We start from the raw sequence: 25045 nt of genomic DNA on the forward strand, positions 1-25045 counted from the left end.
AAAAAGACATGCGGCAAATTGTTACACAAAGAGTGGTTTGAGTGTGGAATGAACTTCCTGAGGAAGGAGTGGATGTGGGTACAATTACAATGTTTAGAAGACATTTGGATAAGTACATGAATAGGTAATGTTTGGAGGGATATGGACCAGCAACAGGCAGCTGGGATGAGTTTAGTTTTAGATTATGTTTGGTATCAACTGGAGGGCCAGTTTCCATGCCGTATGGCTCTATGACAAGAATATGGCTTTATTCCATTATTTAAGAAAGGCTACGATGGAAAGCCAGGGAACTAAAGACCAATTAGCCCAATGTCAGTGGTGGGTAAGTCATGAAAGTGATTCTGTCAGACAGGAGTCACATTAATTTGGAAAGGCAAAGAATGACAAAAGATAATCAGCACGGCTTGGTGTGTACAAAGTCAGGTCTCACTAACTTGATTGCTTTTGCTGAAGTGACCATACATTGTCTACACTAATGTCAGTAAGGCCTTTAACGGGGTTTAGTGTGATAGACTGTTCATAAGGTTAGATCACAAGGGATCAGAGGGAGCCAGCCAACTGGATACAAAATTGGCTTGACAGGAGGAGACAGAGGGTAGTGGGAGAGGGTTGTTGCTCAGACTGGTGGCCTGTGACCAGCGGTGTGCTATAAGGATCGGGGCTGGGTCCACTGATGTACATCATCTACATAAAAAAAATGGTTGAGAATATAGGAGTATGTTAGTAAGTTAGTAGATAATGGTGTTGTGGGCAGTGAATATGGTTATCAAAGGGGATTTTAAATATCTGGGCCAGTGGGCCAAGGAATGAAATATGGAGATTAATCCAGGTGTTGGATTTTGTTAAGACAAACCAGGGAGGACTAACACAGTTAATGGGAGGAGCTTGGGCAGTGTTGTCGAACAGCGAGAGAGAGAGAGAGAGAGAGAGAGAGACCGAGAGACCAAGGGGTGCAGTTACATTGTTCCATTGTTCACCACAAAGGTTTACAGGAAAGCCACACACACAGACCAAGTCCTAAACTATGAAAGCAACCACCCCAACACACTCAAACGAAGTTGCATCAGGACACTATTCAAAAGGGCCACAACACATTGCAGCACACCAGAACTACAAAAAGAGGAAGAGGAACAAAAACTGATACCCTCGCAATTTCATCAACAGATGCCTAAGGGAGAGACAACAGAATGAGGACATGCCACAACCCAAAGGACTAGCCACACTACCATACATCAGGAGCATTTCCGAACTGACAGCCAGACTACTGCGACCACTAGGACTCATAACAGCACACGAACCAACAGCCACGCTCAGACAACAACTCACCAGAACGAAGGACCCGATACCCAGTATGAGCAAAGCCAATGTAGTGTACAAAATCCCATGCAAGGACTGCACAAAACACTACATCGGACAAACAGGAAGACAGCTAACGATCCGCATCCATGAACACCAACTAGCCACGAAACGACACGACCAGCTATCCATAGTAGCCACACAGACAGACGACAAGCAACATGAATTCGACTGGGACAACACTACTATTATAGGGCAAGCCAAACGGAGAACAGCCAGGGAATTCCTAGAGGCATGGCACTCATCCACAGACTCTATCAACAAACACATCGACCTGGACCCAATATACCGGCCACTACAGTGGACAGCTCGAACTGACAACTGGAAGCGGCAGAGACAGGCCACTATAAATGCTGGAGGAAACATCACAGAAGCGCTTCACAGGAGGCTCCCAAGCACTGAGGATGTCACCTAGACAAGGGACGGAACGTTTGCAACATAAATTCCCAGCTCGACGAACAGAACCACAACAACGAGCAACCGAGCTACAAATCTTCTCCCAAACTTTGAATTGTTCATTGGAATTGGCAACACAGGTGGACAGACTGGTGAATGCAGCATTTGGTACACTTGCTATCATGGATCAGAACATTGAGGACTTGAGTTGGAGATATTTGTAACATTGTCCCCAATATTTGGCCAGGGCATGAGAGGTTTTGGGTTGATTTTATAAAGGGTTATAAAACCATGCGGGCTATAAATAAGGTGAATAGCCAAGGGAGGGGAGTCCAAAACTAGAGGGTATAAACGGGAGGTGAGAGAGCAAAAATTTAAAGAGGAAGCTGAGGGACAACATTATCCACAGAGGATGGTGCATAGATGGAACAGACTGCCAGGGCACATGGGAGAAGCAAGATAATTTCAACTTGTAAATACATTTGGGCAGGTACATGGAGAGGAGATGGTTTGAAGATACAAGGGTCAAACGCTGGAAAATGAGGCTCGTTTAGTATAGGAAGCATGGGCAGCATTGATGACTTGGACCACAGGTTATGTTTCCATGCTGCATGACTCTGTATCCAGTTAAAGAGGATTAGAGTAGCAAAATAAAGCAGACACTGAAGCAAGTTACAGGGAGAGGGATGGTAATCTGGAATACAGTACATTTCAAATATATGGAGGGACTATCAGGAAGGGAGGAGGTTACAGGGACAGGAACTGTTTTAGGAGTTAAGCATTATTGAAGTCATTGGTGCACAAGCCATGCCATAGATTCAGTGTTGCAGAGTAGTGAGTCTCAGTACAACAGAACTTACATTATGGGCAGTGATTGAGCCTGGGGTGTGTCTGTACTGTGCTCCCCCTGCTAGCACTGCATCTTTGTCATGTCCTGTTAGCCGATGTTTGGAGCCCTCTCATTGCTGTCTGCTCTGTGCACGGAGTGATCTTACTTCTCTGCAGGATTTATTGAAGGCTCAAGATCTCCCGTCCCTTAGTCTCTCTGGCTGACCAACCATCTTCCATGAGGTGATGGACAAGACTCCCAGCAGCTGGGAAGTCTATTGAGTCAGGACCTTCCTGGGTACCTACAGGAGACAGAGAAATAGACAGAATGGGAAATTAAACTGTTGCAGTGAGGGTTACACATGGAGAAAAGTACTGAGTCCCACAGAGATCTGGAAAATCCCAGTCTCCACCCCTGGCCTGTGCTGCTGTATCCCTCTGGAGTGGAGAATTCTGTTGGCTCAGGATGTGGAGTAGCTGCAGGAGCTAGAGACACTGACAGAGGCAGCGATTAGACCTACACAGTGAGGGATACCACATGGAGAGAGACTGAGTGATATCAACAGAGTGCAGGAAGGTTCAGGATCACACAATCATGTTGGAAGAATGGGTTTAGCTTCAAGGGTCATAATCTCTGGATTACTGCCTGAGCCACGTGCCAATTGGCATAGGGACAAGAAAATTAGGCAAGTAAAATTAGGCTTTTAGGGAGCTAGGTTGGAAGCTCAGAGTTAGAACGAACAGAGTTGTTGTCTCTGGTTTGTTACCCGTGCCACGTGATAGAGAGTCGAGGAATAGGGAGAGAGAACAGTTAAATGCGTGGCTACAGGGATGGTGCAGGAGGGAGGGATTTCGGTACTTGGATAACTGGGGTTCTTTCTGGGGAAGGTGGGACCTCTATAAACAGGATGATCTGCACCTGAACGTGAGGGGCACCAGTATCCTTGGGGGGAGGTTTGCTAGTGCTCTTGGGGGGGGTTTAAACTAACTCTGCAGGGGCATGGGAACCCAGACTGTAGCTTTAGGGTGCAGGACCTGGAGTGGAGGGAGGTTAGGAATATGGCATCAATCTTTAAGGAGGGTGCCTGTAAACAGAAGAGTGGCTTGAAGTGTGTATACTTTAATGCCAGAAGTATACGAAATAAGGTAGGTGAACTTGCAGCGTGGGTTGGTACCTGGGACTTCGATGTTGTGGCTATTACGGAGACATGGCTAGATCAGGGACAGGATTGGCTGTTGCAGGTTCCAGGGTTTAAATGGTTTAGTAGGGTCAGAGGTGGGGGTAAAAGAGGGGGGGGGGTGTGGCTTTACTTGTCAAAGATAGTATTACAGCGGTGGAAAGGAAGATGGACGAAGATTTGCCATCTGAGGTAGTTTGGGTTGAGGTTAGGAATAGGACAGGTGAGGTCACCCTGTTAGGAGTCTTTTACAGGCCTCCTAATAGTCCTAGAATCGTTGAAGAAAGGATTGCGAAGATGATTCAGGAGAAGAGTGACAGTAATAGGGTGATGGTTATGGGAGACTTTAACTTTCCTGATATTGATTGGGAAAGCTATAGCTCAAGTTCATTAGATGGGTCAGTGTTTGTGCAATGTGTGCAGGAGAGTTTCCTGACACAATATGTAGATAAGCCAACAAGAGGTGAGGCCATACTGGATTTGGTTCTGGGTAACGAACCAGGCCAGGTATTAGAACTAGAGGTAGGTGAGCACTTTGGGGACAGTGACCACAATTCGGTGATTTTTACTCTAGTGATGGAGAGGGATAAGTGTGTACTACAGGGCAAGAGTTATAGCTGGGGGAAGGGAAATTATGATGCGTTGAGGCATGACTTAGGCTGTGTGGATTGGAAAAGTAGATTCCAAGGCAAGAGCGTAATTGATATGTGGAACTTGTTCAAGGAGCAACTATTGAGTGTCCTTGATAAGTACGTACCTATCAGGCAGGGAGGAAAGGGTCGTGTGAGGGAGCCGTGGTTTAATAAGGAGTTGGAATCCCTTGTTAAATGGAAGAGGGCGGCCTTTGTAAAGATGAGGCGTGAAGGTTCAATAGGGGCGATTGAGAGTTATAAGGTAGCCCGGAAGGACCTGAAGAGAGAGCTAAGAGCAGCAAGGAGGGGACATGAAAGGTCCTTAGTTGGTAGTATTAGGGAAAACCCTAAGGCTTTCTATAGGTATGTTAGGAATAAAAGAATGACTAGGGAAGGAATAGGTCCAATCAAGGATAGTAATGGGAAGTTGCGTGTGGAGGCTGAAGAGATTGGGGAGGCACTGAATGAATATTTTTCGTCAGTATTCACTCAGGAACAGGACATTGTTGTCGATATGAATACTGAGGCACGAATAAGTAGAATGGATGGCTTTGAGATATGTAGAGAAGAGGTGTTGGAAATTCTGGCAAGGGTGAAAATAGATAAGTCCCCTGGGCCTGATGGCATTTATCCTAGGATTCTCTGGGAAGCAAGGGAGGAGATTGCAGAGCCATTGGCCTTGATTTTTATGTCCTCTTTGTCTACAGGAGTAGTGCCAGAGGACTGGAGGCTAGCAAACGTGGTTCCCTTGTTCAAGAAGGGGAGTAGGGATAATCCTAGTAACTATAGGCCAGTGAGTCTCACTTCTGTTGTGGGCAAAGTCTTAGAGAGAATTGTAAGGGATAGGATTTATGCACATCTGGATAAGAATAATGTGATCAAGGATAGTCAGCATGGTTTTGTGAAGGGCAGTTCGTGCCTCACAAACCTTATTGAATTCTTTGAGAAGGTGACTAAGGAGGTAGATGAGGGGAAAGCGGTAGATGTGGTATATATGGATTTTAGTAAGGCGTTTGATAAGGTCCCCCATGGTAGGCTACTGCAGAAAATACAGAGATATGGCATTGAGGGTGAGTTGGAGGTTTGGATTAGGAATTGGCTCTCTGGAAGAAGACAGAGGGTAGTAGTTGATGGCAAAGGTTCATCTTGGAGTGCCGTCACTAGCGGTGTTCCGCAAGGATCTGTTTTGGGACCATTGCTGTTTGTCATTTTTATAAATGACCTGGAGGAAGGGTTAGAAGGTTGGGTGAGCAAGTTTGCGGATGATACGAAAGTCGGAGGTGTTGTAGACAGTGAGGAAGGATGTGGCAGGTTACAGCGGGATATAGAGAAGCTGCAGAGCTGGGCAGAAAGGTGGCAAATGGAGTTCAATGTAGCTAAGTGTGAGGTGATTCACTTTGGTAAGAGTAATAAAAAGATGGGGTACTGGGCTAATGGTCGGATACTTGGTAGTGTGGAAGAGCAGAGGGATCTTGGTGTCCATGTACACAGATCTCTGAAAGTTGACACCCAGGTAAATAGTGCAGTGAAGAAGGCATATGGCGTACTGGCTTTTATTGGTAGAGGAATTGAGTTCCGGAGTCCTGAGGTCATGCTGCAGTTGTATAAGACTCTGGTGCGGCCGTATCTGGAATATTGTGTGCAGTTTTGGTCGCCATACTATAGGAAGGATGTGGAGGCACTGGAACGGGTGCAGAGGAAGTTTACCAGGATGTTGCCTGGTATGGTAGGAAGATCCTATGAGGAAAGGCTGAGGCACTTGGGGTTGTTTTCATTGGAGAAAAGGAGGTTTAGGGGTGACTTGATAGAGGTGTACAAGATGATTAGGGGGTTAGATAGGGTTGACAGTGAGAACCTTTTTCCACGTATGGAGTCAGCTATTACAAGGGGGCATAGCTTTAAATTAAGGGGGCGTAGATATAGGACTGATGTTAGGGGTAGGTTCTTCACTCAGTGAGTCGTAAGTTCATGGAATGCCCTGCCAGTAGCAGTGGTGGACTCTCCCTCTTTATGGGTATTTAAGCGGGCATTGGATAGATATATGGAGGATAGTGGGTTAGTGTAGGTTAGGTGGGCTTTGATCGGCGCAACATCGAGGGCCGAAGGGCCTGTAATGCGCTGTATTCTTCTATGTTCTATGTTCTAAACACGTGGCTAAGGGATTGGTGTGGGAAAGAGGGATTCCACTTCATGGGGCATTGGCTCAGTTTTGGAACGGGGGGATCTGTACCATTGGGACGGTCTCCACCTGAACCGATCAGGTAGCAATGTTCTAGCGAAGAGGATAAATAGGGTGGTCAGTAGGACTTTAAACTTCTGAGTTGGGGGGAAGGCAAAGTGAAAGCGACAGGGAGTATGGCGTGAAATGGAAAGATAAGCAGCAGGATAGCATGTGTCCAGGCGGATTTAATATTGAGGCAGACTGGGAATGCAGAAAAAAGCAAGGATAACTTTGGACATCATATGACTTCCAATATCTCTAATGATAAGAAAGTTAGCATTAAGGCACTTTACCTGAATGCTCGTAGCATTCATAGCAAAGCAGATGAACTAATGGCACAGATCATAGTGAATGATTATGATGTGGTAGGCATCACAGACACTTGGTTTCAGGGGGGGTCAGGACTGGCAGTTAAACCTCCAAGGATTTTCAACTTATTGAAAAGACAGGGAGGTCGGCAGAGGGGGAGGGGTTGCCTTGTTAGTTAAGAACAAAATTAAATCTATGGCACTGAATGACATAGCGTCAGATAATATGGAGTCTGTGTGGGTGGAATTGAGGAACCGCAAAGGCAAAAAAACTATAATTGGAGTTGTGTACAGACCTCCTAACACTGGTCAGGACCAGGGACGCAACATGTACCGGGAAATAGAGAAGGCATGTCAGAAAGGCAAGGTCACAGTGATCATGGGAGACTTCAATATGCAGGTGGACTGGGTAAATAATGTTCCCAGTGGATCTAAAGAAAGGGAATTCATGGAATGCTTACAGGATAGCTTTTTGGAACAGCTTGTCATGGAGCCCACAATGGAGCAGGCTATTCTGGACCTAGTGCTTTGCAATGAACCAGACTTTATAAAAGATCTTAAAATAAGGGAACCCTTAAGCAGCAATCATAATATGGTAGAGTTCAGTCTGGAGTTTGAAAGAGAGAAGGCAAAATCGGATATAATGATGTTACAGTTAAATAAAGGTAATTATGAGGGCATGAGAGAGGAACTGACAAAAATAGACTGGAAGCAGACGCTTGCGGGGAAGACAGTAGAGCAACAATGGCAGGAGTTTGTGGGTATAATTGAGGACACTGTACAGAGGTTCATCCCCAAGAAAAGAAAGATTATCCAAGGAGGGATTAGACAGCCATGGCTGACAAAGGAAGTCAGGAAATGTATTAAAGTAAAAGAGAGATCCTATAAAGTGGCCAAGAGCAGTGGGAAATCAGAAGATTGGGAAGGCTACAAAGACAAACAGAGGATAACAAAGAGAGTAATAAGAAAGGAGAGGATCAAATATGAAGGTAGGCTAGCCAGTAATATTAGAAATGATAGTAAAAGTTTCTTTCAATACATAAGAAACAAACGACAGGCAAAAGTAGACATTGGGCCACTTCAAACTGATGCTGGAAGCCTAGTGATGGGAGATAAGGAAATAGCAGGAGAACTTAACAAGTACTTTGTGTCAGTTTTCACAGTGGAAGACATGAGTAATATCTCAACAATTAAAGGGAGTCAGGAGGCTGAGTTGAGTATGGTTGCCGTTACAAAACAGATAGTGCTAGAAAAGCTAAAAAGTCTTAAAATTGATAATTCTCCTGGCCCCGATGGGATACATCCTAGAGTTCTGAGAGAGGTGGCTGAGGAAATAGCGGAGGCATTGGTTGAGATCTTTCAAGAGTCACTGGAGTCAGGGAAAGTCCCGGATGATTGGAAGATCGCTGTTGTAACCCCATTGTTCAAGAAAGGATAAAGACAAAAGATGAAAAATTATAGGTCAATTAGCTTAACCTCGGTTGTTGGTAAAATTCTAGAATCCATCATTAAGTATGAGGTTTCTCAATTCTTAGAAGAGCAAGGTCGGATTAGAACAAGTCAACATGGATTTAGTAAGGGGAGATCATGCCTGACAAACCTGTTGGTATTCTTTGAAGAGGTGACAAGTAGGTTAGACCAGGGAAACCCAGTGGATGTGGTCTATCTAGACTTCCAAAAGGCCTTTGATAAGGTGCCACACGGGAGGCTGCTGAGCAAGGTGAGGGCGCATGGTATTCGAGGTGAGCTACTGGTATGGATTGAGGATTGGCTGTCTAACAGAAGGCAGAGAGTTGGGATAAAAGGTTCTTTTTCAGAATGGCAGCCGGTGACGAGCGGTGTCCCGCAGGGTTCAGTGTTGGGGCCACAGCTGTTCGCATTATATATTAACGATCTGGATGAAGGGACTGGGGGCATTCTAGCGAAGTTTGCTGATGATACGAAGTTAGGTGGACAGGCAGGTAGTACTGAGGAAGTGGGGAAGCTGCAGAAGGATGTAGACTGTTTGGGAGAGTGGTCCAGGAAATGGCTGATGGAATTCAACGTGAACAAATGCGAGGTCTTGCACTTTGGCAAAAAGAGTAAAAGCACAGACTACTTTCTAAACGGTGAGAAAATTCGTAAAGCCAAAGTACAAAGGGATCTGGGAGTGCTAGTCGAGGATTCTCTAAAGGTCAACATGCAGGTTGAGTCCGTGATTAAGAAAGCGAATGCAATGTTGTCACTTATCTCAAGAGGGTTGGAATATAAAAGCACCGTTGTGCTACTGAGACTTTATAAAGCTCTGGTTAGGCCCCATTTGGAGTACTGTGTCCAGTTTTGGTCCCCACACCTCAGGAAGGACATACTGGCACTGGAACGTGTCCAGCGGAGATTCACACGGATGATCCCTGGAATGGTAGGTCTAACATGAGGAACGGCTGAGGATCCTGGGATTGTATTCATTGGAGTTTAGAAGATTAAGGGGAGACTTAATAGAGACGTACAAAATAATACATGGCTTGGAAAGGGTAGACGCTAGGAAATTGTTTCCGTTAGGTGAGGAGACTAGGACCCGTGGACACAGCCTTAGAATTAGAGGGGGTCATTTCAGAACAGAAATGCGGAGACATTTCTTCAGCCAGAGTGTGGTGGGCCTGTGGAATTCATTGCCGCAGAGTGCAGTGGAGGCCGGGACGCTAAATGTCTTCAAGGCAGAGATTCTTGTTGTCTCGAGGAATTAAGGGCTACGGGGAGAATGCGGGTAAGTGGAGTTGAAATGCCCATCAGCCATGATTGAATGGCGGAGTGGACTCGATGGGCCGAATGGCCTTACTTCCCCTCCTATGTCTTATGGTCTTATGGTGCATGGTATCAGTGCTCAGGGATGAGCACCCTGTGAGCAGGCGAAGTGATGGCCTAGCAGTATTATTGTTAGGGCATTTATCTAAAACTCCAGCTGATGTTCAGGGGAGACAGGTTTGAATCCCACCATCAGAAATGGTGGAAGTTGAAATCAATAATTTTAAAAATAGAAAATAACAATCCATAAATAAATATGAAACCGTTGCTGATGTACAAAAAACCCAAACACTTGTCCTTTAGATAAGGACATCTACTTATCCTCACGTGGTCTGCACGACATACCCACAGCAAAGTGTTTGCGTCTCAATTACCCTCTGAAATGGCCAAGCTACTCAGCTCAAGGGCAGCTAGGGCTGGTCAAGAAAGGTTGGTCAGCCAGAGACACCTACATCCCATACCTGACTTAAGAAATAATCCATTAGGATGGTCCCACGGGAACTCTGCTGGGACCAGTATCCTGGCCAATCATGTCGGTAGGTTTGTGGACAGGGCTTAAAACTGACAGAGAGGATGCAGGGACAGGGTTCAGGTGAAATGAGTTTTCCAAATCCAAAGAGAAATGGCAAAGCATCAGAGCAGCATGGGAATGTGGCTGGAGACAAGCAGATCAGGATGGGACAGAGATTAACTAAAACTGTACATCAGTGAGTCAGTTTGTGACAGGAAATTGTGGGAAAGAGTAAATTATGTCTATTTTTGGAATGGATGAAGTCTCATCAATAAGGTGGGTAGATTTGTGACACAGAGATAAAAGAGATTTAGACACCAGAGCGACATGATTACAGGTCGAAAAAAAGTATTCAATGGTTCATAAGCTTGTGGAAACTCAGGCTGAAAATATTGGATACCAAAGGCATTACAGAGAAAGCATTTGGCATCAGATCATGAATTAGATTCAGTCTGAATGTAAATTCTGGCTACTACTTGCAAAGGACACAAACAGCAGAACATGTTTAGCCACCGAACACCATTTTATTGCTCATCACTGCAATGAACAGGATTTTTTGAACAAACACATTGTGATAATTTGGGGAAATTTCAATATTCGCATACTCTGGGACAATCACACCTACAACAGTGATATTGGAAGAGGAGCTCGGAGAAATTTTTTTCAGTGTTTCTTTGAGTAACACATTGTGCAACTGGCTCGGGACATAACTGTCTCAGATCGACTGTTGTGTGATGAAACTTGGTGAATGAGTAATGCCACCTGGAGAGATCCTCCGGGAAATTGTGAGAAAGTGCAGTTTAAAGAAATATAAAGTTTTAAAGTACAAGCTACAACTAGAAACAAAAATAGCCAATTACATGAGATTGAGAGGAGAACTGACCAAAGGTAAACAGACTAAACATGTGTCTGTAAATGAACACTGGAAAACATTTGAAGGAACAGTGTAAGTCACTCAACGAAAGGACAACCCATTGACACAAACAAAACATCAGCAAGAAATCCCCACCGGTCCCTCACTCAAGACAAAATGGATCATATTGGATTATCAGGCTGAGAAGATCACCAAAAATTACTTAAAATTCTGAAGTGAGAGTGTGTTTTAGGAGTAAATTTTAAAGGGATTGCAAAGGGTCTGCTCGCAGTCGGAGGGCAGGGGGAAGGGGAATCATTGTAAGGGTTTAATTATGTGACAGGAACAGGGAGAGGTGAATGTGCTGGAGGTAGTGAGGGTGTTACAGAGTGTGATCAGGGCCTGAATGGTGTGACAAAGCCAGTAGAGATTGCGGCAGCTGGAGGGGTTTGCAGAGGTAGGGAGGGACATATGTATTTTTTATTTATTCATTCATGGGATTTGGGTGTCACTGCCTGGACCAGCATTCTTTGTCCCACTGCTAATTACCCAGAGGGTAACTCAGAGTCAGCCATATTGCTGTGGGTCTGGAGTCAAATGTGAGCCAAACCAGGTTAGAATATTTGATGTCCTTCCCTAAAGCAGGTAAGTGAACGAGATGAGTTCTTCCTACTAATCAACAATGGTTTCATGGTGATCTCACCAATGTCCTGTACAAATACACCATGATATCCCAACTCCTACTCTCAATGCTGGGCCCAATGAAGGTAACCATCCCAAACGCCTGCTTCACCAGCCTGTCTACCTGTGACACCACTTTCAGCATCACTGGGTCACTGACTGACAACCCTACCCAGGGCCCGAACATTAACTGTAGGAGTCACACCCTGGTTTGTTTCACCAAAATGGAACACCTCACCTTTATCTAATTAAACTCCATCTGCTATTCTTCAGCCCACTATCCCAGCAGTACTGTTCATCCCATTGTATCATAGATAACCTTCTGCACTGTTCACTTTACCACCAATTTCAGTATCATCCAAAAGAATTACTTGCCAGGAAATGAATATTCCCTTTCAAACCATTTTACCCAAATGACAAACAACAGTGGGCCCACTATACTGCTGGTCACATGCCTCCAGTCAGAAAAACAACATGTCTCCCACCACCCTCTGTCTCCTACCAACAAGCCAATTTTGTATCCAGTTCCCTTGCTCCTCCTGAATGCCCAGTTTACCACACGGAACGTAGAAGACAGAACAGTACAGTACAAGACCCTTTCGCCATGATGCCATGCCAACCTTTTATCTGTTTGTAAGATCAAACTAACCTAAATACCCTTCATTTTACTGTTATCCATGTGCCAATCCAAGAGTCTACTAAATGTCCCTCATGTATCTGACTCTCCTACCACCACTGGCAGTGCATTCCAACCACGCAACACTCTTTGTAAATAACCTATCTCTGAAATTTCTCTTTACCCATCCACCAATCACCTTAAAATTATTTATGCCTACTGACAATAGCGATTTATGCCATGGTATAAAGAAGACTCTCATTATTCACTCTATCTATGTCTCACATCATCTTGTTCGCCTCTACCAAGTCACCCCTCACTCTTCTTCACTTCAATGACAAAAGGCTTACCTCCCTGAACCTTTCTTCATAAGACATGCTCTCCAGTACAGGCAGCATTCTGGTAAATCTCCAATTTACCCTCCCTAAAGCTTCCACTGCCTTCCTGTAATGAGGGGATCAGAACTGAACACAATATTCCAAGTGAGGTCTGACCATGCCTCTATAGAGCTGCAGCATAACCTCACGGCTTGAAAACCCAATCCCCCAGCAAGTGAAAGGCAACACAACATATTCCTTCTTAACAACCCTATCAGCTTGGGTGGCAACTCTGAGGGATCGACGCGTGGAACCAAAGATCTCTCTGTTCCACAACACTACCAAGTATTCTGCCTTTAACCCTGTATTCTGCATTCAAGTTCGACCTTCCAAAATGAATCATTTCACACTTTTCCAGATTAAACTTCATCTGCCACTTCTCAGCCCAGCTCTGCATCCTGACAATATCTTGCTGCAACCTACAACAGACCTCCACACTATCCACCACGCTACCAACCTCCATGTCATTGGCAAAATTACTAACCCATTCTTCCACAACCACATCCAAGTAGTTTATATTAAAACAAAATCACAAAGTGCAGAGTTCCTGCAAACGATCCCTGCAGAACACCATTGGTCACCAAGCTCCATGCTGAATGCTTCCCATCTATCATCACCCTCTGTCTTCTATGAGCCAGGAATTCCATATCCAGACAGAGAGGTTTCCTGTATCCCATGCTTCTGTATTTTCTGAATGAGCCATAAAGGTGTTTTGTCACATTCTCAAAGGATTCAATAAGATTTGTGAGTCATGACCTGTCCCTGACAAAGCCATGCTGACCATCTCTAATCAAACTATGGTTTTCTACAGAGTCATAAATCCACTCACAAAGCCATGCTGATTATCTCTAATCATCCCTTGCCTTTCCAAATATATGGAGCTCCTTTCTCTCAGAATCTCCTCCAACAACTTCCCCAACACTGGGCTCACGGGGCTGTAATTTCCTGGCTTTTCCCTGCAACCCTTATGATGGAACAGCAGTAATTGCCCTCCAGTCTTCCGACAACTCACTCATTAATAATATAAATATCTTGGTTAGGGACACTGAAATCTCTTCCCTAGCTTCACACAATATTCTTGGATCGACCTAATGAGCTACCGAGAATGGATCCAAATTTACTTGTTTTAATATTCCAACACTTTCTCTTCTCTGTTGAGGACTCTTTCAAAGACATCGCAATTTATTTCCAAAAGTTCCCGAGCTTCCATGTCTTTCTACAGAGTAAATACTGACAAGACTTTTTTTTTTGTTTAATATCTCACCGACCTACTCTGGTTCCACACATAGGCGACCTTATTTGATATTTAGGGGGCCCTATTCTCTACCAAGTTATCCTTCAGCCCTTATTGAAACCTGCACAAAGGCTTCTGAAAATTCAAATAAACCATATCCTCCGTACTAACACCCTCCCCCCACCACACCCTTATCTATTCTGCTATTTATATTCACACCAACAAATAAAATCCAACAGGCACAAAAAAAATTCTCTTTTATAAAATGTGTTTCTAAGGGTCCAGTTATTTTTTATTGATATGTCATTTCTTACTCATTTCAGCATGCTCCTGACTTACTGTCAGGCTAACAGTATTTGTTTTTAGACTGGAAACATAAAGGGTTGTGGGAGTTCTTGTTTATCAATATGAAAAAAAAGTAGCTTACAGGGTCATCAAGTAGTAGAGAAGGCAAATCAAATGCTGCCATTTATTACAAAGGAAATGGAGTCTAAATATAGGGAGGTCTTACTAAAACAATGCAAGGTACAAGTCAGACGACACCTAGAATATTGTGAACAGGGTGAGTGCCCGAAGGAAAGATATTCTTGTATCAGAGGCAGGCCAGAGAAGTTCACTCGGCTGATGTTGCGAATGGAGGGATTTTATAAGAAGAGGTGGAGTAGATTGAGAATGAACTCATTGGAAGTTGAGAAAAATGAGAAAGAATCTGAATGAAACATGCATGATTGGTTAAATGCTGGAAAGTTAGAAAATAAAACAGTGCAGCAATAGGTCCTTCGGCCCACCATGATGCTATTCTCAACTCAACCTATCTGTATATACATGGTCCATGTCCCTCCATTCTCTGCCCGTTCATGTTTCTGTCTAAATGCCACTTCAAAATTTTACTCACAAATTTTACTTTCTGTTTTTATGATCTCGCTTGGCAACTTCCACACTCTGTAAAAAAAAAACTTGCCTCACGCACCTCATTTAACCTTTCTCTTTCTCACCTTAAGCCTCTGCGCTCTAGTATTTGAAACTTCCACATTGGAAAAGAGACTCTGACTATCCACATTAACTAATCCTGTCCTAATGTTGTATTCCTGTACCTGGTCGCCTGTCAGCCTCTGATACTCTCACAAAGCAATCCAACTTTGTTTAATTTCCTCTTACACTTAACACATCCTTAAAAACATAACACATGTAACGTGCTAATAAACCCCTTTTTTACCCTCTCCAAAGCCTCCACATCCTCCCTATTTTGTGGAGATGAGAACTGCACACAGTACTCCAAATGTGGCCAAACAGAAGTTTTATACGATTACAACATCATATGCAAACTACTATACCTGGCATTGTGACCGATGAAGGCCAGTATTCCCTTTGCTTTCTTTCGCATCTGAAACACTTTTTTTGCCATTTTCAGGGAGTTACTGACTTGCACCAAGATCCTTCTGTATATCAATGTCCCTCAGTATCCTAACTTTCTTCTTGACTTTGACATCATCTCTCACTCGTCCAGATTAATCTCAATTCCCCATTTCTCTGCGCATCTTTCCAACTGATCTTTAACCTCTCGCAACCTTGGATATCCTTCTCATTAACCCCAACCTCAACCAATTTTCATTTCATCTGCAATGATTATATTTGTCTCTACCTTTCATTTCAATTGTGTGAGAATCTGTAACCAGGGGACAGAAAATCCCAGCAAGTGCTCACCCATTTAAGATGAAGATGAGGAGGAATGTCATCACTCAGAGGGTAGTGACTCTGTGGGAACTCCTAGCTGCAGGAAGCTGCTGAGGCTGGGTCATTAAGAATATTTACAGCAGAGATGGTCAGATTTTGATGAATCAGGGAAGCAAGGGTTTTGTGGAAAAGGCAGGAAAGTGGAGTTGAAGATCATCAGGTCAGCCATGATCTGATTGAAGGGCAGAGCATACAAATTGGGCCAAATGGCCTAATTCTGCTCCAACATCTCAACTCAGTATCTCCATTATAACATTATAGGTCTCTGCTCACAAAACTCCTGTATAATGGAATTATGAGATATTTATTATGACACAGCATTTGATCGACAATAGACAATTTTGTAGATGGTTCCTTGATATGATGTTATGGAAAACCATTTCATATACAATCCAGGATTCCATCCATTACAGCCCTGATACTCATTAGTTATCCAGTCAGGATGGAGACCACTGTCACACACAGTTACTGTACTGCCCTTTTGCTACAAGTACATTCAGTGTCCTGACGTAACCATATTGACATTACCATCACTGCCTGGTGCCTATAAAAGAATTCCTGCTAACGGTTGCTGCTGCTTGCTTATTCTCAACTCCACCCAAATTGATGGCAAATTTTGATCTTCAGATCCACATGACTGTCTCATTAATGTATTAAGCTCATCCTTTCTTCACAACTTGGTGGCTTTTTGCCTGTCCTGCCTTGATCCCAACAATCCTTCAATATTGCCTTCCCAGTGATGGTCATTCTGCAGCTACATCTCCGGAATGACAGTTCCATCATATCTGATCACTGTCATTCCTTCTCCCTTATGGCGAATGCAGGGAGTCATTCCTCAGTAGTGGGGGGTTGAACAGATGGGTAGAGGTTACAGAAATAGGGAGGCTTACAGGGGCTCGAGGACGTTAGATTTAAACAGAGTTACATCTGGTCAAGAAGGTCAATAGGACAAAGGGGTTTGGGGATTGGAGGAATTCACAGAGATAGAGGGAGCTGGATTAGATTCTGGAGATACGAATAGGGATAGATTTAGGGAGAGGCAGGCAATCTGAGAGGCACAGACAGGGGGTGTTTCAGGGAGAAGTGTATTGTATATACTATCAGAGATATGGAACGTTGTAGTGATGGAAGACATTTACAGTTATAATAAAGGCTGCATAGATAGGAAGGCAATGGAGAATGCCAGGTTACTGGGTTGGGGAGAGTTACACAAATGGGGAGGGTTGCTAGAACTGAAAGAGGTTCTTATGGTCCCGAGGGTTGGGGGGGGGGTGGTTTTGATTAGATTAAGATCGAAGAATTGGAGAAGGATAAGGAGGTTACATATGGATGTACGGATTGGATGAGCTGACATTGAACGTCAGTCTTATGGGAACTGGAGAGTCACAAAGATTGGGGTTGGTGCTAAGATCGGGAAATCGGCTTGGACTTCAAGGGATTACCCAACAAGTGATGATTAAAGGAGCTGCATAGATTGGCGTGTTGTCACGACTGGAAGAGGTTACACAGAAAGGGAGGGCTTTAAGGGCTGTGGATATTTATGGAGATAGTGACAGGGCAGAAGCAGTTAGAAGTGACATGAAAACTTTTAGGATATTACCAAGATCCACAGGTTTTAGTTAGCGCAAGAATAGGAAGCTTAATGGTACTGGAGGAGCAAAGAAAGGTACAGACAGCAGTGGTGGCTGCAGATGTTAACGAATTACAGAAAGACGTGCAGATTAGAGAGAGCGTGGGCTTCAGATTCTGACAGACATTGTACGAAGTGGAGTAGCCTTGGAAAATGGTGAGTTTGCAGCTATAGAAGGTGCTGAAGGGACTGGAAGTGGTAAAAAAATGTAGGGAGGGTTGTGAAAGCAGTTGGTGGTTAGAGATAGGGAGCACTGCAGAGACTGCAGGGGATCATACAGACATGGAGATTTCTAAGAGCAGGGGAAAGTAACAGAAATAGAGAAAGTACAGGGCCTGAAGACGGTTCAGCAGTTAGGAGATTTCAAGGTGCAGCACAAAGTTACAAAGACAGGGACAGTTCTAGGGATTGGCTGGGCATGCAAAGACAGGGAGGGCTTTCAACACTGGAGGATAGTATGTTACAGAGATGGGGAGAATTTCAAAACTAAAGAGAATTAGAAAGATCAGGAGGATTTGAGGTTATTGCAGCAGCTATAACTGTATAGTTTCTCCAGAGATAGAGAGAGTTGTAGAGACTGGAACAAGTGACATCGAGAGGGAGGGTTTTAAGAATAAGGAAGACTTTTCAGAGAAAAGGAAGGATGTAAGGAAGGAACATGGTGAGAGTCACAATGAGAATTACAGCAGCTCGTGAAGATAACATAAATAAATGGTGTAGTGATGGGGGAGCACATTTAAAAAAAGATTTGTAGTGACTGAAGGAGATTACATGCACAGTGAGGGGAGTAGGGACTACTTGAATTTACAGAGATTGAGTCTGGTTGAGAAAGGAAGAGTTTATCATCATCATTAGGATTGTAGAGACTAATTTCCATGATAGGGACGGTAGCACTGGATGGTATCCACAACCATGGAGGATGTTAACAGGTGGAGGAGGTTCCTAAGGTCAGGATTCCTTGGAAGATTTCACAGATAGTGAGATTCGCAGGTAGGAGCCAGACATAGTTACAAAGACAGGGAGGTAGTTCAGGTCTGGAAGGGATTACACAGATCTGGAAAGCTCAATGGACTGAATAATTTTTCACAGATAAGGAAGAGTTGGAGGAGCTTGAGAAGTTTACCCAGATAGGGACCAATGGAGAGGTTAAAGGCAAATACATTTACATGGAGGATGGTATTGATAGGAGGAGCTTACAGGGATAGACGGGACTGTCAAGGTTTACAGGTATGAAGGAATATAGTATCTACTGGAGAAGTTTAGGGATTAGGGTATTGGGGTTAGAGAACCTGACAGAGACAGAGAGCAGTGTATGGACTAGAGGAGATTCCAAACAGAGGAAGGATTATCGGGACTGGAGGATATTACAGAGATCACTGATACAGCACGGGCCAGGACTGATGCCTGGGACCTCCTGCGCTGTCTCAGTGAGGACCGGTACAGCAGAGGGGAAAGCAGGACCCTCACAAGATGGTGGGATTGAGGCCTTGAATGTAGCTGTTCCTTGCCCAACATTGTAACTATGTCCTATATTTGTCAGCCATGTTTCGGTTATGGCTGGAATGTCCCAATCCATGCTCTGAGCTCATCTGCCTCACCAGTCAGGCCTCGTGCGTTGCCAGTCAGCCAACCTCCTCTCCCCTTTCCCCGCCCCAACCCCCATCCAACGGATACCGATATCGCTCTGGTTCAAGTCCAACCCGCCCCCCTCCCCTTTGACAGGTCACCTCTACCCCAGAAGAGATCCCAATGATCCAAGAACTGAAAACCCTGCCCACAACCCTGCTCCTCAGCCACACATCCATCCGTCCTATCTTTCTATTTCTATCCTCACTAACACGTGGCACTGGGAGTAATCTGCAGATCACTACCCTGGAGGTCATCCTTTTTTTAACTTCTTACCTAACGCCTGATACACATTTCACAGGACCCCATCCCTTTGTCTAACTCTGTCATGTGGGCCGATGTGCATAATAACCTCTGGGTTTTTACCCTCCACCTTCAGAACATTCAGTAACTGCTCAGAGACATCCTTGACCCTGGTACCCGGGAGGCAGCACACCATCCTGGGGTCACTTCTGCAGCCACACAGTCTCCTGTCTGTCCCCCTCACAACTGAGTCTCCGATAATTAGACAAGATGTGGCAAACTGAGACTGGGCTGAACTACCTGCAGTTAGGGCTATATTTGGAAAGTGGAGTATGTTAAAGTGATACAGTGAGAATCCATGGCTAGTGTGTTCATAAAGTGGAAATGACAAAGGCAACAAGTCCAGTGAATACTGATAAAGTGATATCGTGAGTTTGATAAAGAAACTACAGTGCAATAAAATCAGGTGAAGCCATTCACAAGTATAGAGAGGGCAAGGGGATTGTGGAAAATGAGGGGGAAGCAATGGCCATGAAATATCCCTGGCAGACACTATTAAGGAAAAGCTACAAGATATTTTTTGACTGCAATCAGAGTCAGAGGATTCCCTGCTAAAGTGCGCAACCTGGTGGAAACCAAAGGGATAATCTGTACATGGAGCCAGAGGAAGTAGGTGAGGCCTTCAATGAATACTTCCCATCTATAATCTGACTGGAGAAAGACATTGTAGCCGTGGATTTCCGTTGACATGGCGAGGTTCGGGAATATGTTAAGATCAATAAGGAGGAGGTATTAAATGTTTTCACAGACATAAAAGGGGAGAAATCTCCAGTGCCCAATGAAATGTATCCCAGGCTGCCAAGGGAAGTATAAAAGGAGATTGCTGGGGCCTTGGTGGAGATATATTTAATAATTTGCTGGCCACAGGTGAAGTGTCGAATGACTGGAGGATCGCTAATGTGGTTCCTTTGTTCAGGAAGGGCAGCAGGGATAGGCCAGGTAATTACAGAGCAGATAGTCTGACAGCAGGGGGAGGGAAATTATTGGAAACAATTCTGAGGAACAATTAGGGATAGTCAGCAAGGATTTGGTAAAGGAAGATCCTGTCTGATGAATTCAGCTGACTTTTCTTTGAAATCACGATTAAAATTTTGATGAGGGCAGTACAGATGATGTGGGTTCCTTGGAGTTCACTATGGCCTTTGACAAGTTCCCACATGGAAAGCTGGTCCAACAGACCAATAGGATCCAAGGCAAGTTGACATCTTGGATCCACAACTGGTGGAGGGTTGGTTTTGTGTAAATTCTTTCACTAGTGGGTGTACCACAGGGATCTGTGCGGGAATCATTGTTGTTTGTATGTACATTAATACTTTGAATGTGAAAGCAGAAGGTATCTTTAGCAAGTTTGCAGATGACATGAAAGGTGAGGATATTGCCCACAGTGAGGGGGATGGTCTCTGGCTACAGTCTGAAGATTGAGCTGGGACAGAATGTCAAGGGAGTCATTTAAATAGACAAGGCAGGCAAGGGAAAACTGCTCAGTTAAACTACTTTATTTCAGGCTTAACAGGTAAGGCAGATGAACTTGGTGCATGGACGTGGGACTAGGACACCATAGGTATGACAGAAACTCAGCTGAGGGAGGGACAGTGTGGCAGCTCAGTGTTCCAGGGTACAGATTCTACAGGATGGAGAGAACAGGAGGTGAGAGAGGAGGGGAATTGGAGTTTTTGATCAGAGAAACATCACTGCAGCACTTAGAGAGGATATTCCTGGGGATCGCCCAGTGATGCTGTAATGGTGGAAATGAGAAATAAAAATTGGTCATCACTTTGATATGACTGCACTACAGGCCCTCAATAGTCAGTGGGAAAATGAGCAGCAAATATGTCGGGAGATTTCAGATATCTGTAAGAATGATAGGGTTGTAATGGTCGGGGATTTTAACTTTCCAAACTTAGACTGGGACTGCCAGAGTGTTCAGAGCTTGGGTGGGAGGGATTTGTTAGGCATGTTCAAGAAAACTGTTTTAGTCAGAATGTCAAAAGTCGGACTGCAGGAAGGGGTAAAACCTGACCTCGCCTTGGGAAACAAGGTAGGGAAAGGGACTGAGGTGTTCGTGGGGCAACACTTTGGCAAAGTCACAACAATCGTATTAGTTTGAAAATAGCGATGGAAAGGAACATGGCTGGTTCACAAGTTAATGATCAAGACTGGCCTTGCCTGAATCCAGAAGGTATGAGTCAAGAGCATTTAATAGTTGATTGTGGAGGATATTTGCAGGTAAAGGGACTTCAGACAGATGGGAAGCTTTCAAAAGAGAGATAAAATGAGAGTTCAGGGCCAGCATATTCCTGTTAGTGTGAAGGATAATGCTGATGCAAGTAAGAAACGCTGGATGACTGGAGATATTGAGGTTCTCATCAAGAGAAATGGAGCACATATAGCCAGCTGGGTTAAGGGAATCCATTGAAGAACATTGCAGGTGGAGTAATACACTTAAGTGGGAAATCAGGAGGGCCCAAAGGGGACCACAGAAAGCTCTGGCAGATCAAACTGAGGAAAATACAGGTATATTAATAACAGAAGATTAAATACGATGGAATATTTAATGATCAATGGGGCCAACCAATTGTTGAACCAAAGGAGATGGCTGAGATCCTAAACGAAAATTTCACATTTCAACTTACTGTGGAGAAGGACTGGGAAAGTCAGGGAAATAAACAGTGATGTTCTTCAAAAGAGTCCACATTACAGAACAGGGGGTACTGGAGGTTTTAAAATGCATAAAATGTAGACAAATCCCTGGGAACTAATCAAGTATATCCCTGGATATTGTGGGAAGAAATTGTAGGGTCCTATAAAGAGATTTTTCTATCACTGACAGGCACGGGTAATGATCTGGAAGCCTGGAGGGTGGTTAATAATTTGCCAGTATTTAGGAAAGGCTGCGAGGGAAAGCCAGGGACATCAACACCAATTAGATTGATGTCAGTGATGCACACGTTGTTGGAAGCGATTCCGCCGAACAGGAGTTACATGCATTTGCAAAGGCAAGGTTTGATTAGGGATAGCTAGCATAGCTTTGAAACGCTGCGTAGAATTCTGATCATCCTGAGTTAGGAAGCATTTCATGAAACTGTAATGGAGCAAAGATTGACGAAGATATTACTGACACTGGAAGGTGTGACAGAATCGGAGATGCTGGATAAGCTGGAAAGCAACATTGGGAGATGAGATAGATTTGGCAGATAAGGTTAAGGAAAATACAAAGAATTTTCTACAGCACACACGTACAAAAAAGCAACTGGAGAGACACTAGGGCACCTCAAAGATCAGTGAGGCCATCCAACTGTCGAACCACAGGGGATGGGCGAGGCCCTAAATAAGCGTTTCATGTCAGAACGTACATTGGACAAAGACGAGGAAATAAAGGGAAAGAAACGGTGATGGCTTGTAAAGAGTCCATATTACAGAAGAGGTGGTGCTGGAGGTCTTAGAACACAAAGGGAGAGAAAGCCCGAGGTCCTGAACAAGTGTAGCCCATAACATTGTGACAAAGTAGTGGCAGGGACACGAGCAGAAATATTTACATTATTGTCTTTTGAATTTCCATTGGGCGTAGGTGGCTGATGGGTGACCTGACAAAGGTTTAGAAAACCATGAGGGGTACAAGTAAGTTGATTAGCCAACGTCTTTACCCCAGGGTAGTGGAGTCCATAACTAGATGGGATTGAACTGTAGAAGGAGAAGGTGTTAGCAATTCTGGAAAGTGTGAGAATAGGTAAGTCCCCTGGGCTGGATAGGATTTATCCTCGTATTCTCTGGTAAGCCAGGAAGGAGATTGCGGAGACTTTGGCTTTGATCTTGATGTCGTCATTATTTACGGAAATAGTGTCAGACAGCTGGAAGATACAAAATGTGGTCCCCTTGACCAAGAAGGGGAATGGAGACAGCCCAGGGTAATTATAGAGCTGTGAGCCTTACTTCGATTCTGGATAAAGTGTTGGAAAGGCTTGTAAATGCTAGCATTGACAATCATCTGGAGATGAATAAGTTGATGAGGGATAGTCAGCACGGTTTTGTGAAGGGTAGGTCATGCCTCACAAACCTTATTGACGTATTTGAGAAGGTGACCAAACATGTGGATGGGGGTAAAGCAGAATTTGATAGTGCAGATGAGCAGAGAGATCACTCTGTCCATGTACATGGATCGTTGAAAGTTGCCACCCAGGTTGATAGGGTTGTTAACAAGGCATTCAGCATGTGAGCTTTTTTTTGGTAGAGGGATTGATTTCGGAATCATGGGATAATGCTGCAGCTGTCCCAAACTCTGGTGTGGCCACAATTGGAGTGTTGCCTATGGATCAGATCACCGCATTAGAGGAAGGATGTGAAAGATTTGGAAAGGGTACAGAGGAGATTTACTCGGATGTTACCTGGTACAGACGGAAGGTGTTAGGAGGAAGGCTGAGGGACATGAATCTGTTTTTGTCCGAGAGAAGACACTTGAGGCCAATTAATTGAGACATATAAGTTAATTAGAGAGTTAGATGGGTTGGACAGTGAGAGCCTTTTCCCTCGGCTGGCGATGCCTAGCACGAGGGAAGATAGATTTAAATTGAGGTAGATATTAATATTATTATTAATTAATAGATATAGGACAGATGCCAGAATACTCAGAATAGTCAGGGAATGGAATGCTTGGCCTGCAAGAGTAGTAGACACGCCAACTTTAAGGACATTTAAATGGTCATTGGATGAGAATGGAATAGGGAAGGTTAAATGGGCTTCAGACTGTTTCCACAGGTTGGCGCAACGTTGAGGGCCGAAGGTCCCGTACCGCACTGTCATGTTCTATGTTCTGTGCTTAGAGGGCATAAGTATCAGATGGGAGAAGAAAAACTGAAAAGAGTTTGGAGGAGAACATTTTCCCCACAGAGGATGGTGCATGTATGGAATGAGCTTCCAGGGGAAGTGGTAGAGAAAAGTACAATAACAACATGTAAAAGGCCTTTGGGCAGGTACATGGAGAGAAGTTTTGAAGGGATATGGGTCAAATTTAAGTTAACACGACTCATTCAGGCACTTGATCAGCAAGGGCGAGTTGGATCGAGGGAACCGTTTCCGTGCTGCTTGACTCTGTCTCCAGTTAATGGAGGAGGTGACGACTGAGATAAGGCATGTCGTAGACACTGAAGCAAGCTACAGCGATAGTGATGGTAGTCTGGAATTTAGTACATTTCAAGTATGTGGAGGGACTATCGGGGAGGAAAGAGGTTACAGGATCAGGAACTACTATAAGAGTTACAAATTATTGAAGACACTGGTGCACAAGACATGCCATAGATACAGCGTTGCAGAGTAGTGAGTCTTACTACAACAGGACTTACAGTAGGGGTGGGGATTGAGCCTGGGGTGTGTCATAAAGTGCTCCCCCTCCAGCACTGTATCTATGTCATGTCTTATTAGCCAATGTTTGGAGCCCTCTCATTGTTCTCTCCTCAGTGCCCTGTGAGTTATCTTACCTCACTGCAGGATTTATTGAAGGCTCAAGATCTCTCTTCCCTTTGTCTCTCTGGCTGACCAAACATCTTCAATGAGGCGATGGGAAGTCTATTGAGTCAGGAACTTCCTGAGTACCTACAGGGGACACAGAAATAGACATAATGGGAATTTATACTGATATAGTGAGAGTTACACATGGAGAATGGCACTAAGTCCCACAGAGATCTGGAAAATCCCAGGCTCCATCCCTGGCCTGTGCTGTTGCGTCTCTCTGGAGTGGAGAATTCTCTTAGCTCAGGATCTGGAGTAGCTGCAAGAATGACAGACAC

General features: G+C 44.3%; 1 long non-coding RNA gene across 6 annotated transcripts in view; it reads right to left on the minus strand.

Annotated features, from left to right (window-relative positions):
• The window catches only part of LOC140455524 (uncharacterized), a 110376-nt gene that overhangs the window by 42392 nt on the left and 42939 nt on the right, over positions 1 to 25045 (minus strand). For 5 of the 6 annotated variants that reach the window (XR_011952905.1, XR_011952903.1, XR_011952902.1 and 2 more), the window contains 2 exons: positions 24737 to 24851; positions 2613 to 2882 (listed from right to left, as the gene is read on the minus strand). This is a non-coding gene — a long non-coding RNA (uncharacterized lncRNA). The remainder of the gene's footprint in view (positions 1 to 2612; positions 2883 to 24736; positions 24852 to 25045) is intronic. The other variant, XR_011952907.1, reaches the window with a different exon arrangement.

Source organism: Chiloscyllium punctatum, chromosome 30 (assembly GCF_047496795.1).
Source record: "Chiloscyllium punctatum isolate Juve2018m chromosome 30, sChiPun1.3, whole genome shotgun sequence".
NCBI lineage: Eukaryota > Metazoa > Chordata > Chondrichthyes > Orectolobiformes > Hemiscylliidae > Chiloscyllium > Chiloscyllium punctatum.